We start from the raw sequence: 12,224 nt of genomic DNA, 5'->3' as shown, positions 1-12,224 counted from the left end.
CTCTTCAAAGGTGACAACAATCTAGTAACAGCGGCTTCAACATTGGCTCCACATATTGGCTCTTTTAAATAAGTAACAAAAGGGGTACCGATAAGCTTTCCCTGACAACCCTTAACACTGTCTCACGGGCACCTGAAAAATCCAACTATCTAAGTTAGGAAATCCAACAGAAGTCTAACAAGCAGTCTGCGTAGATGATCCAAGACATAAAATGACTAGGATACAAAAAATTAAAACACATATTTCTCAAAAGCAAATAATATAGCCAGTATTATCTAGTCAACACTTGACTTGGAGCGCTTGAACTTTATTCATACGGACTTCAGCTTCTTAATGAACAAGTAGCCAATAATTATTTTAATTGATACTATAATCCCCTTCTGAAATTACTTAGTTAAAGCTATTTTTCAATAGATGGATTGGCAACACCAGTTTGTACATCACATGTTTACCAGTGCTATTTACCAATTACATAAGGATAGGGATGCAAGCTTACTTTTCATGTGGTCGATGAATTATTTCAACTCTGGATCTTCCCACGACGTTTTTAGAAATCTTTCCACATGCTGGGCAAACCAGTGTCGACTTATATTGACCCTGACCATTAACATATAAACATTGTAAGAGAAGAAAATACTTTTGTACCAGTACAGGAAAAAATAAATGCTTATGATTCAAGGAAAGAAGAAATATAGCTTTCAAGAAAGAAGACTTTAATTCCCACTCACCTGGCAAACATCCACTATCAATGAGTCATTCCAGGCCCTGTGATTTTGCAAATGATGAAGATCCAATGCCTACATCAATCTGCAAAATAGACAGTTAAGCTGTCATTTTCTACAATTTAGTATCCCATAGAGAAAAAAAAAGAGGTTTGCAAATTATCATATTACTTCAGTAGCCAAAGGGCAAAAGTAAATGTTTCTGTGAAACTGAAAACTTAACTTCTCTTTATTTAGTGTAACAATAAAAATAATTAAAGAAATAAAATCAGACTTGATGGCTATGAAGGAATGGAAATAATGGCCAAAAAAAATTCCAATAATGTAAACCAGAAAATAAGATGTAATACTCTGTTTTGTCTTTAGAAAACAAAGCCCCCCAAAAAAAATCAGCAATGAAGGCTGGAAATAGACAAAAATCAGCAACAAAGACTTTGAAGAAACTAACCTAGAACAGAGCCAAGCTCTGACACATGACTCATTCAGATATCTCTAAGTGTCTCTGTCTAATTGTAAATACATGAAATGTGTGCATGCTATGCAGAAATGTAGATCATGTTAGGCTAATTCTAGTTAAAACCTGGTTCATGTCAACAACAGCTGCATATCTTCCAACTAACAGTGAAAATATACTAATCAATTTAATTGATGAAGAACAGAGAAATAACAGTCTTTACAGCACAAAAACTACAAAAAATCATGATTAAAATGCAATGCAATAAATCCAATATGTTAATAATACTCTGGAACTTTGACTCTTTTATCTATGAAAGAGAGCCAAGTAAAACCTCCAATTATAGCACCTAGAATCTTAATCAACAAGAATGTGCAGATTTTTTTATAAAATAAATAGGGCTTATAATCAATAACCAAAACAGAGTGTTAGTGGCACCACACATATGAGAACATAATTTATAAGCAAGAAAGTTTCATGCACCTTTAAACAAAAATACAAATTTCAAGCCATGCTAAGTCAAGGTAATTTCAGCAGCAAAAAAAATTGTCAAGCTAATTAATAAGTACTATTATAGCTAATAAAATATATACAATATAAGCAATACATGCCAATAGAAATATCTTGATTGCATAGATACAAAAACAACATTAAATAATCTAAAGGGTTAAGTTGATATACAATAAGGTAGTATGTACTACTTAACAATACCAAACAATGTAATTAAAGTTCCTATTAACTGCTACATTGAGTTAACAATTTTGACTAATTCTATATAAATATATATTGCATTATACACAAAGCCATGTCCTAAAGAAGTTACCTTCCCTTCTTCACTTTGTCAGATACAGCTCTATAAGCATACTTCCACCAAGAACGAGGATCAGATTTCACAGAAACATGTGGACAAAAATGCGCATATTTTAAGCGTTGATTAAAGGCAGAAAAGTTATCAGCTAGTTTTAACATATCCTTGTATCCATCCTGCAACAACAAGATACTAAAAATTTTCAAGGCCAATCAAAACATGCCTCCAAGTATCCAATCACAGTTGAATTATGAAATTAAACCTTTGATAAACAGAGAATGACATCATCCAGAATATACTTTGCATTTCCTGTAATTGGTTCCATAATATAAGTGTGCTGTTTGACAATTCTATCAGCAGGTTTGCCTTCTTTGGTGCCATATCTAAAAACCTGAAGCAAATAAATGATCAAAGTTTCATAGTTTGAACATGCCCTCAACATATGTAACTGCAAGAATAAACTAAATATTGGTTCTAACTGGACCCACTCAGAAGGAAGCTAAGAGTTTCTCCAAGGTCACACCTGCTGCAAATGGGTGACCAGGATTGCTAGACAATAGGAAATTAAAATTCAGACAGAAAATAAGAATGTTAAGATTCCAAAATATAAAATTTAACTTGCTATTACACACCTTTCACTGTCCTCGTATCTGATATGAATATTTGAAATTTCCAACTATAGTGTTGATAAGGGAACCCAACCATGATTGATTCTTCAAATAAAAATATATACATAGGAGATGGTAATGATACTAACTACCATATAACAGAAAATAACAGATAAACAAACATAACTAACTGATTCAAACAACCAGCGTTTTCAGAATTTGAAACACTGCATACCTTTTGCACCACTTCTACTGCGGCTTGTAATGGAGTCAATGAATTGGAATCTGTTGATCAAACATACAGGTTATTAGTGAGTAACTAAAGAACATATTCATGTCTCTACTTGCACAAGCACACATGTCAATGCATCTGTGTTTTTGTTTTTTTGCAGTACTTACTTCGCCTGTTATAAGCTCCCACATTACTATTCCGAAGCTGAAAATGTCTGCCTTGTGATCATATGGTTTGTGTTCGATGACCTTCATTCATTGAGAAAGACCCTTGTAAAAAGATTCTAGGGAAAAGATCATTGGATGCTCCCAACCAATGAGGAAATTGTAAAGAAGAAGTTCTGTTGCCACATTATGATATCAGTAAAAGGAGGCATACCTCAGGAGCCATCCAGCGATATGTTCCAGTTTCAGCAGTCATTACTCCAGATTGAGCTTGTACTCTGGCAACCCCAAAATCGGCAACCTTAACCACCTAAATATGAGAGTACATTAAGTTCTTAGGCATCCTTTTTTTATTATTTTTAACTAAGCTCCCTACCTAACTCTACAATATTCGAGGACCAAGAAACTATAACAATTGCTATGTAGGTATTTTGGAGAGACTCAAACATCAGATCTTGATCTTGTGGGAACAAACCACATGCTTGACCACTTGAGCTACCTCTCTCTTGGGTCTTAGGCATCCCTTTAAGAAGAATTGACACGAGATATACTTGTTTATCGGGTAACTCACTTTAGACTGCAAATGGAGACTCCAATGCCAACAAAAGGATGGGAAAAAGAAGAAGCTATAACCAGTATATGGGAGGGAATCACTTCAAGATTAGGCGATGAACCAAAGGTAGGCGGCACATGAATCCTGGCAAACGCATAGTTGAATGACTAGCAGTAACAATGTAAAAATAGAATGGAGAACAAGAACTAGATAATTTATCACAAGTATCAGCTTTAGCTTTACATCAAGCAAGTACAAAACGGCATAGACTTCTAGTGTTGAGTTATGCTACATTTACATCTTTATCAGTTTAAAACTCATCAAACGAAAGTAGAATTTTATTTTGTGCCATTAAATTTATCTACAAAATGATGAGTATAATTTCAATTTCTTCTAGATGGTTAACCATCACACATATGAATAGAAAATATAATCAAGCCATACCCTTGTTTGACAGGATGATAAGAACTTTGTGCATCTTCCTTCATTGAAGCATCCGAATGAACAGAATCCATAGAATTCCCAATCAATGGTGAACAGACCTGAATCAAAGCAAGGAAATGTATACATAAAACTATAACTATAATACTAGTACACATATAAGACGATAACTCATGTTATCAGAGTCCAATAAGATCCGTTTCAAGAAAATAATACACTTATAAGACGATAAATTACTCGATTTATTGTCAATTATAGATGAACAACATCATAGAGAACCAAGCATAATACGATTGTAAGAATTAGTTTGAGTTGAAACTCTATGTATCATAGCATGAGAGCCCAAAAGTGCAAACGAGCCAAAAGAGTCAGAGCCACCATTTTTTAGGGTCAAATAAGAGTCAACCGGTTTTGAGATGTGACCATGAATCTTAACAAAAACAACATATAGAACCAAGCATAATGTTACTTGCTTTCTAATGGGGAAAAGGGTACCCAATTACCTGAACAATTCGAACATCAAAGGCAGGTTGAAGAAGAGACTGTTCCGCTAATTTAAGCAATCTCTTATGAGTAAGAACATCTTCAGCTCTCTCCACATTCACATCCAAAGCATATCTACACAATCAATCAAAAGTAGTAAAGAGAAAAATCAATCAATCACACCCAAAAAAGAGAGAACTTTTTGAATCCCAAATGAAAACATATATATATATAGAATTAGAAATGGAACCAACCGAGCTGGGAGACGGTTGAAGTGAAGCCAGAGCTCTTCATCAAAGTCAGGAAGAGAAGCTTCAACAGGATTGATCTCTTGAATTCGACGAAGAACATCGTTGTACATGTCAAGCTTTTGCCTTTGAGGGTGAGAAGAAAAGAAGAGTGGTCTGCTGCCACAGCTCTCAGCTTGTTCAGGTTCAGCCATGGCCATAGCTCTCGTGTCTCTCAAAGTCCCGTAGCCAAACAACCCTCTGCCTAGCCCCTGCGAAGTCGAGCCCAGACCCGAGACCCCCCCACCCTCCGTCGAGCCCAGCCCCCGAGCCACCTGTCGTTGCTGTCGAGCCCAGCCCCGAGCCACCAGTCGTTGCTGTCGAGCCCAGCCCCGAGCCCCCTGCCGCCGAACAGCTCGACCCCGACCCCCTTGCCGCCGTCGACCACCATTCCCCGAGCCCTTGCCGTCGTCGTTCGGGCCTAGCAGAAAAAATGCGATAGAGAGAAGGAGAAAGGAAAGTATAGGGATCGGGTGGGAGAAAGGTTTCTTTCTTCTATATTTAATTTTATTTTACATGTGAAATTTTTTGAGATAGTATATATTAGCGGGAGTCCTAAACGTACCGCCTTTTTTTTTCATTTGGTTACCACGTTACTATAACTCTTTTTAAATAGTCTTATCTTCTTGTGTTATGGTAATAGGTGTTTGTTGTAGTGCATGCTAGTCAACCTAATGCAACAATTCAAGTCACAAATATAATTACATAACTAACAAATAAGAAAACAAGGTTGTACACATAACGTACACCCTATGCGCAGATGTCCACTCTTCTTACCTTAAACAGTGCGTTTTTCGCTGACGTGTCTCGAACCACTCGCTGCGTCACCTCGATGACCGCTAGCTCCTAAACGTCCAATTACACAGCGAAAATTTAGGAAAAATAAAATAGGCGTTAAGGTTTTATTTCGAAACCTTAATTATCGAAATAATTTAACTATGCCATTTTAACATGCATGACACGTAAATTAAAACAATTTTCCACAAAAGGTTCAAACTATCATGTCACATACACAAACTATGATGTTTCTAACATATCGCATGAATTCATATAATTACTTTTTATGTGAAAATTACCAAAATACCCTTTAATATCATAATTACATTAAAGACTCAATAATTTTATAAAAATGATCATATGACAACAAAATTTAATAAATAACTTTTCCAGAACCCTAAATAATCAGCAAATTCTCATATACGACCAGAAAAATAATTTTTAACATTTATAAATTATTTTTCCTCAATTTCTCAAATAAAACCCAAATAATATAAATAAATACACAACCATGCCCAAAAATCAAACTAACATACAGAACTGTTTAAAATTCCAAAATAAACTTATAAAAATTATTTTAGAATTTTCTGGGCAAAATAACTAATTTTCTTAATTAATTTTATAGAAAAACTAATTAATTAAAGAAAAATTAATAACTGATTAAAAATAGAATCTAACTATACAGATCGGTTTCTACACCCTACAGTAACACACAAAAATTATCTAAGGTTCAGAACATTAGCATTAATATTTTTTTATATTTAAAATATAACATAAGCCAAATAAATCATGAAAATTACATAAATGATACAAATTCGAATTAAATTTCAGAGAGCCTTAGAATCTCATTTTAAACATATACAAAAATTCTCAGAATTTTCAGAATACTTTAAATAATTTTCCACATTTATTTTCTTAAATCACACATTTAAAAGTAAATAATTGAAGAAAATGATCAAATACGATCAAAACTTAAATCTAAACGTACAAAGCCATTCTAAAACATACAGATATCATTGAAACATAAAATCATATTTTTCTGAACAATAAAAATATTTTTCATAATTAATCTATATTTAAACTTCAATAAATTATAATAATTCAAAGAAAAATCAAAAAAATATGAAACCAGTTGGAAAATGCTCTAAAATTAATGTACTAATTTTTAAGATTGAAAAACCAAAAAAAACACCTCAGTAAACACCCAGATCGGGTTCGCCGGAAATATCGCCGGTTTTGTCTTCTTCTCCGGCGACGGCGACTCTATGGCTGAGTTTTGCTGCTTTCCAACCCTTCTCTTGCTTGGAAAATGATCCCCTTATGTCCAGAACTTCAAAACAATAGACCCCAGCCCAAAAAGATGTCCGTAAACCCTTGTTCTGAAGTCTTCTTCTCCAAGTTCGGTGTACCGCCAAAAATGGAGCTCAAAATTAGTTTTTCTAGCTCTAGACCATTTCAGCCCGTTTCTTCATGTCAAAACCAATTATTGGAGTCCCCTAAGCTTGTTTATCACCAACCACGCACACCATACACTCTTGAACACACTTAAATCCAAAATTATCCAAGAATATGCATTTTCTTAGATAAAAATGGTGAATCACAATCCGAGGCCTTATAAATGTATTTCTCACACTCAAAATGTTTATTTCCTCCCCTAGAATGATTCTACAATGTTCATTACTGCCCATATTTTTCCCAAGTGCAAGAACTCAAAAATTTCTTCTCTTTAAAAAAAAACGATAATAACACTCTCTCTCTTCAATCCTTTGATTCCCTCAATATTCCCACGATTTCTCCATCAGATTATCATGGTAACACGTTTTAGAATAGGTTTAAAAAAATAAATTAGCGTTTGAAGTGGTAAAATCCTCTTTTCAAGGAATTTTATTATTATTTTTTTCTTTAAAAAATAAAATAAATTGACTAAGTTCCACAACTGATATTATCAGTTAAATTTTGAAAATTTAACCAATTTTATGAATATTTAACCAATCCCAAACTTGAGGGTATTATGGTCTTTTCACAAATTCTAATATTTAATATTATGGCAAACCAAAAATTACACATAATAAGATAAAATAATTTCAAGCATATTATTATTACTATTATGCTCATAATAATAATAATAATAATTACTATTATAATTTTTAAATAAATAAAATAACTTAACCCGAGCCATTATTTATTCACTTGACATTATTCTCATGTTGTGATTCCACAAAAACTCAAACATGAGAAACCATGAATTTTATTTTCATTGGAAGTCATACATATCCAATAACCCATCAAAGGAAAAGAAAAAAAAAATGACAAGGATGTACACAATGGGAAAATTACGAAATTGCCCTTCCGGGAAAACGGATATTAATATGTGATAATGCAACGATTACTTTCTCTCGGTGTTCGCAAGTTTCTTCCAAAATATATATCGACCACTATTGCAGAATTGTGCAATTTCTTCAGGCAAATATGTTCGAGGACTTTAAATGTTAAAGATATGGAGGAAGCACAAAATGATCTTATTAAGATATTGTTCAAGATGGAGTTGATTTTTCCTCCAGATTTTTTTGACATAATGATTCATTTGGTATTACATTTTCCAGAAGAAGCAATATTGGGTGGTCCGGTATTTATGAGGTGGATGTATCCTTTTGAAAGGTACATGAAAAAATTAAAGAATTATGTGGGAAATAAAGCTCGCCCTGAAGGGTCGATCGCCGAAGGCTATGTTGCAAATGAGGCTTTGACCTTTTGTTCAATGTATTTCAAAGGCATTGAAACATGATTTAACCATCTTGATCGAAATGAAGATGCAACTTATATCCCACGAAATCTTGCAGTTTTCCAATCTCAATGTCCTCCACTCACAAAGGGAACTTTGAAGACTCTCGATCATAAGACTCGTGAAATAGCTGAGTGGTTCATACTTGAGAATTCTCCTGAAATTGAGCCTTATTTAGAGTAAGTTTATTCTCTTATAAATTAGAACATGTGTGGTTATTATCAGTTTTTTGTTATCAAGAATCGTAACACTATTCTAATTAACAGCGAATACCTACAAGAGATTAAACAAAAATACCCAGATGGTGATCATGATCGTTTGCATAGGAAAAATTTTCGTTCGTGGTTTCATAAAAAGGTAGCTTTGAACTTTGAACTTTGAACAATGATTTTATTAATGATATATTTTGTGAATCTAATATCATTCTATGTATTTAGATATATGACTTGCACAAGCTTGGGTCTTTGGAAAACGGTGATGAATTGTTAGCTTTAGCTTCTGGGTCAGATCATTTGTCAACCTTTTACGAAGGTTGTATAGTCAATGGTGTTCGATTTATTGCACACAATTGAGACAAAAAGCGCACCACACAGAATAGTGGAGTGTCTGTTGCTGGAACAGAAGGTTTTAATTTTTACGGCACGCTTGAAGAAGTAGTGATACTTTCTTTCACTGGTGCATATTCAGTGGCATTATTTTGGTGCAAATGGTTTAATACAAATCCAAGAATGAAGAAAACAGTCATTGAAAATAATATCACCAGTATAAACGTCAATGGCGAATGGTACAAAGATGAGCCGTACATACTTGCTACTCAAGCTAAGCAAGTTTTCTATCTCGATGATTTACTTAGAGGTCGTGATTGGAAAGTTGTAGAAGATGTGAATCATCGACAGATTTGGGACATTAAGGACATTTCTGATGAGGTTAATGATGTTATTGATGTTGTACATGAAACAAGTTCATCAAATTTTGTGTTGACTGTGGACCTCGGAGAGTTGATTATGCAATCTGATCAACCTGTTGCATATGTTGGAGCTGATGAAGATGGTGACGACGATGCTGATATGTCAGAACATGAGGACGTTGCAGATGCAGAAAATGAATTGGTTGTTGAACTTTGTGAAGATGAAAATGTGTCTCTGATTACTGATGGAAATGATAGTGATTACTCTGTTTAGTTTTTTTTTATTTGTGTAACAGAACTATGTATTTAAATATAATGAAGTGTTTTTTTGTAATTAAAATATAAGATATTTGAGCTTTGTGAAGATGAAAATGTATCTCCGATTACTGATGGAAATGATAGTGATTACTCTGTTTATTTTTTTCTATTTGTGTAACAGAACTATGTATTTAAATATAATGAAGTGTTTTTTGGTAATTATAATATAAGATATTTGAGCTTTGTGAAGATGAAAATGTATCTCCGATTACTGATGGAAATGATAGTGATTACTCTGTTTAGTTTTTTCTATTTGTGTAACACAACTATATAATTAAATATAATGAAGTTTTTTTTTTGTAATTATTATTATTATGAATTCAATGTGATATACTTCTATTTAATGCTAATTACTAACTAATAAATTTTAAACTGAAGTATAATGTCAGCTGATATAGCTACTTATCACGGCGGAGATGGTGGGGGTCAAGACCCGCCAGATCCTTTTAGGGTACCAACATCTTGCGAGTCAAGTTAAATATTGCATATCAAAATTATTTTTAGAAATTATATTGTTAGATAAATATAACATCAATACTAATACTGATTATTGTTAATAAATTTTAAAACCACGCCGATGAGAAGAAAAGGTCGTGGCCTTGCTAGTAATAATGTTCTTGAAGAACGAAGGAAAAAAGCTGGGAAACCATTGGATCTAGAGCTTGATCCTGTGACCAACAAAGTGGTTGGGCAGGAGGATCAAGATTTTATTCGCATGTTGGGCACTCTAGTTTCCATTTTTTGTCCGGGGCATTATTTGGATTTCGCTGATGTACCTCAACAGTTTAAGAATCAAGTGCTTGATCGTATGAGGGTAAAAAAAATACAAATCTTGTACTTTTCATTATTTAATTCCATTATTTACAAGTTATCTAATATTTTTTTTCTTAATGCAGTATTACTATAATATAGACGGTCATCCACAACGTGAGTCAGTTCTGGCAACTCTCAACATGGAGATGGGGGAAAGATATCGCGAGAGAAAGAACTATAGACATAGACACTTCAAAAATCATTATGCTGGACCAGAAGATTTGGAGAATGTCCTCTCTAAGCCACCTGACCAATGCACTAAGGAGGCTTGGCAGCTTATTTGTGAAATGTTCTTGAGCGAAAGATTTTTGGCTCGTTCCGCTAAAAATCAAGCAAACAGAAGACAAATGAAGTATGTAACAACACAAGGCACAAAGTCGTTGGCAGCTAAGTGTCACCAATATGTAAGTGAAGATGTTAATTTAATTTTATAAAATAACATATTTTGAAACATTTTGTTTACATTTGTATAGGAGAACCCGGATGCGCATGTTGTTGATACTTGGAGGAATGCTCATATGAGAAAATTGACAAAATCTTTTGTCAATGAGGTAGCTCAACAAGATTATGTAAGTGAATAGTATTGTTTTCTTGTTTCTAATGTTTATAATGTTTCTAATTTTTGTTTATAATATTATCTTTATACAGGAAAAAATGGCGGCTGAGGTTGAGAGGTCACAGAATGAAAGGCAAAGTCAACAACAGAGTGAGGCATCTCTAAATGTATCTGGTGTTGATTCGTCCCCGGTCGATCAATACGAGATACTAAGTAAAGTACTCGGGGAGAGATCTGACTACCAAAGAGGAGTGGGTTATAGGGCGAAAGAGAAGGCAAAAAAGACATCCTCTAGCTCTACAGATCAAAGTCAGTCCTAAGCAAATACTGCTGCTTCGCCTAATGAAGATATGAGAGTTATGGCTTTGCTGATGAAGGCAATTCGTGAAACGTTTGAGACTTCGACAACTCTGCATCCCAGTAAACTGTATGACCCAATGTTTGACAGTTTTCTACAGAGGCATTTGCCACCACAATCTGAAGGTGGTTCGTCTTCTCAACCTCCTTCATAGCAGTATCAGCCTCCTTCACATCAGTAGTTCCAGCCTCCTTCACAGTATCCGCCGCAGCAGCTGTACCAGCCTCACCCAATGTATCCTCCACATATGTCGTCGCAACAACCTCCTCAGTATCAAAACCAATACACTTTTGGACCCTCTTCCCAGTCTCCTCCACTACATTTTAGTTTTACCGATTTTCCAGGAGGATCAATGCAGCCTCCGCCACCTAATGTTAGATATTGGGAAGTTGGAGTCGGGTCGCAGCCACAGCCACAGCCTCGAGATCTGTTTGGGGACCTCACGCTCGGACTATCATCACAAGCACCTTATATTCCTTCATCGCCACAGCCACGGCCGTCACCCTCACCGCCACAGCCACCGCCACCACCACCGTCACAGCCGTCGTCCTCACAGCCAAACCAAAATGTTGAAGATGAGGACAATTTCAATATTAATCTTAATGACTTTCTTTAGTTTCTAGTTTATATATTTGGACTGGATTAATACTTTATTTATTTTTAATGACTATAGTGATATTTAGTAGGTTAATAAATATTAAAACTATTTATATTAATTTTAATGTTAGTTATGTTTAAATTAATTAAATGTTTATTTTTGTTAAATTATATTATCAATTATTTTAAAAAATAATTAAAGTTAATAAATATTAATTTATTTAAAATTTAATTTTAAAAAAATTTTAAAAACAATATTAGCGGCGGATCCCGCGGATAATAATAATGCCTCGGACATAGTTATTTGCGGCGGGTTCTGCCGTCCGCCATTAATAAATGATTATTAGCGGCGGGTGTGTCAGTC

The 12,224-nt window shown here is 34.3% G+C and overlaps 1 long non-coding RNA gene across 1 annotated transcript; it reads right to left on the bottom strand.

Annotated features, from left to right (window-relative positions):
• Positions 1-286: 286 nt before the first annotated feature.
• On the bottom strand, positions 287-2,306 carry LOC133780245 (uncharacterized). The gene is made up of 3 exons (XR_009869183.1): positions 2,247-2,306; positions 2,000-2,160; positions 287-807 (listed from the first exon to the last, which is right to left on the bottom strand). It is a non-coding gene; the product is annotated as an uncharacterized LOC133780245 (long non-coding RNA).
• Between the last annotated feature and the right edge of the window lie 9,918 nt (positions 2,307-12,224).

This window comes from Humulus lupulus, chromosome 5 (genome assembly GCF_963169125.1).
Source record: "Humulus lupulus chromosome 5, drHumLupu1.1, whole genome shotgun sequence".
Taxonomy (NCBI): domain Eukaryota; kingdom Viridiplantae; phylum Streptophyta; class Magnoliopsida; order Rosales; family Cannabaceae; genus Humulus; species Humulus lupulus.
Note: the sequence above shows the minus strand (reverse complement) of the source record. Positions and strands in the feature narration are given on the sequence as shown.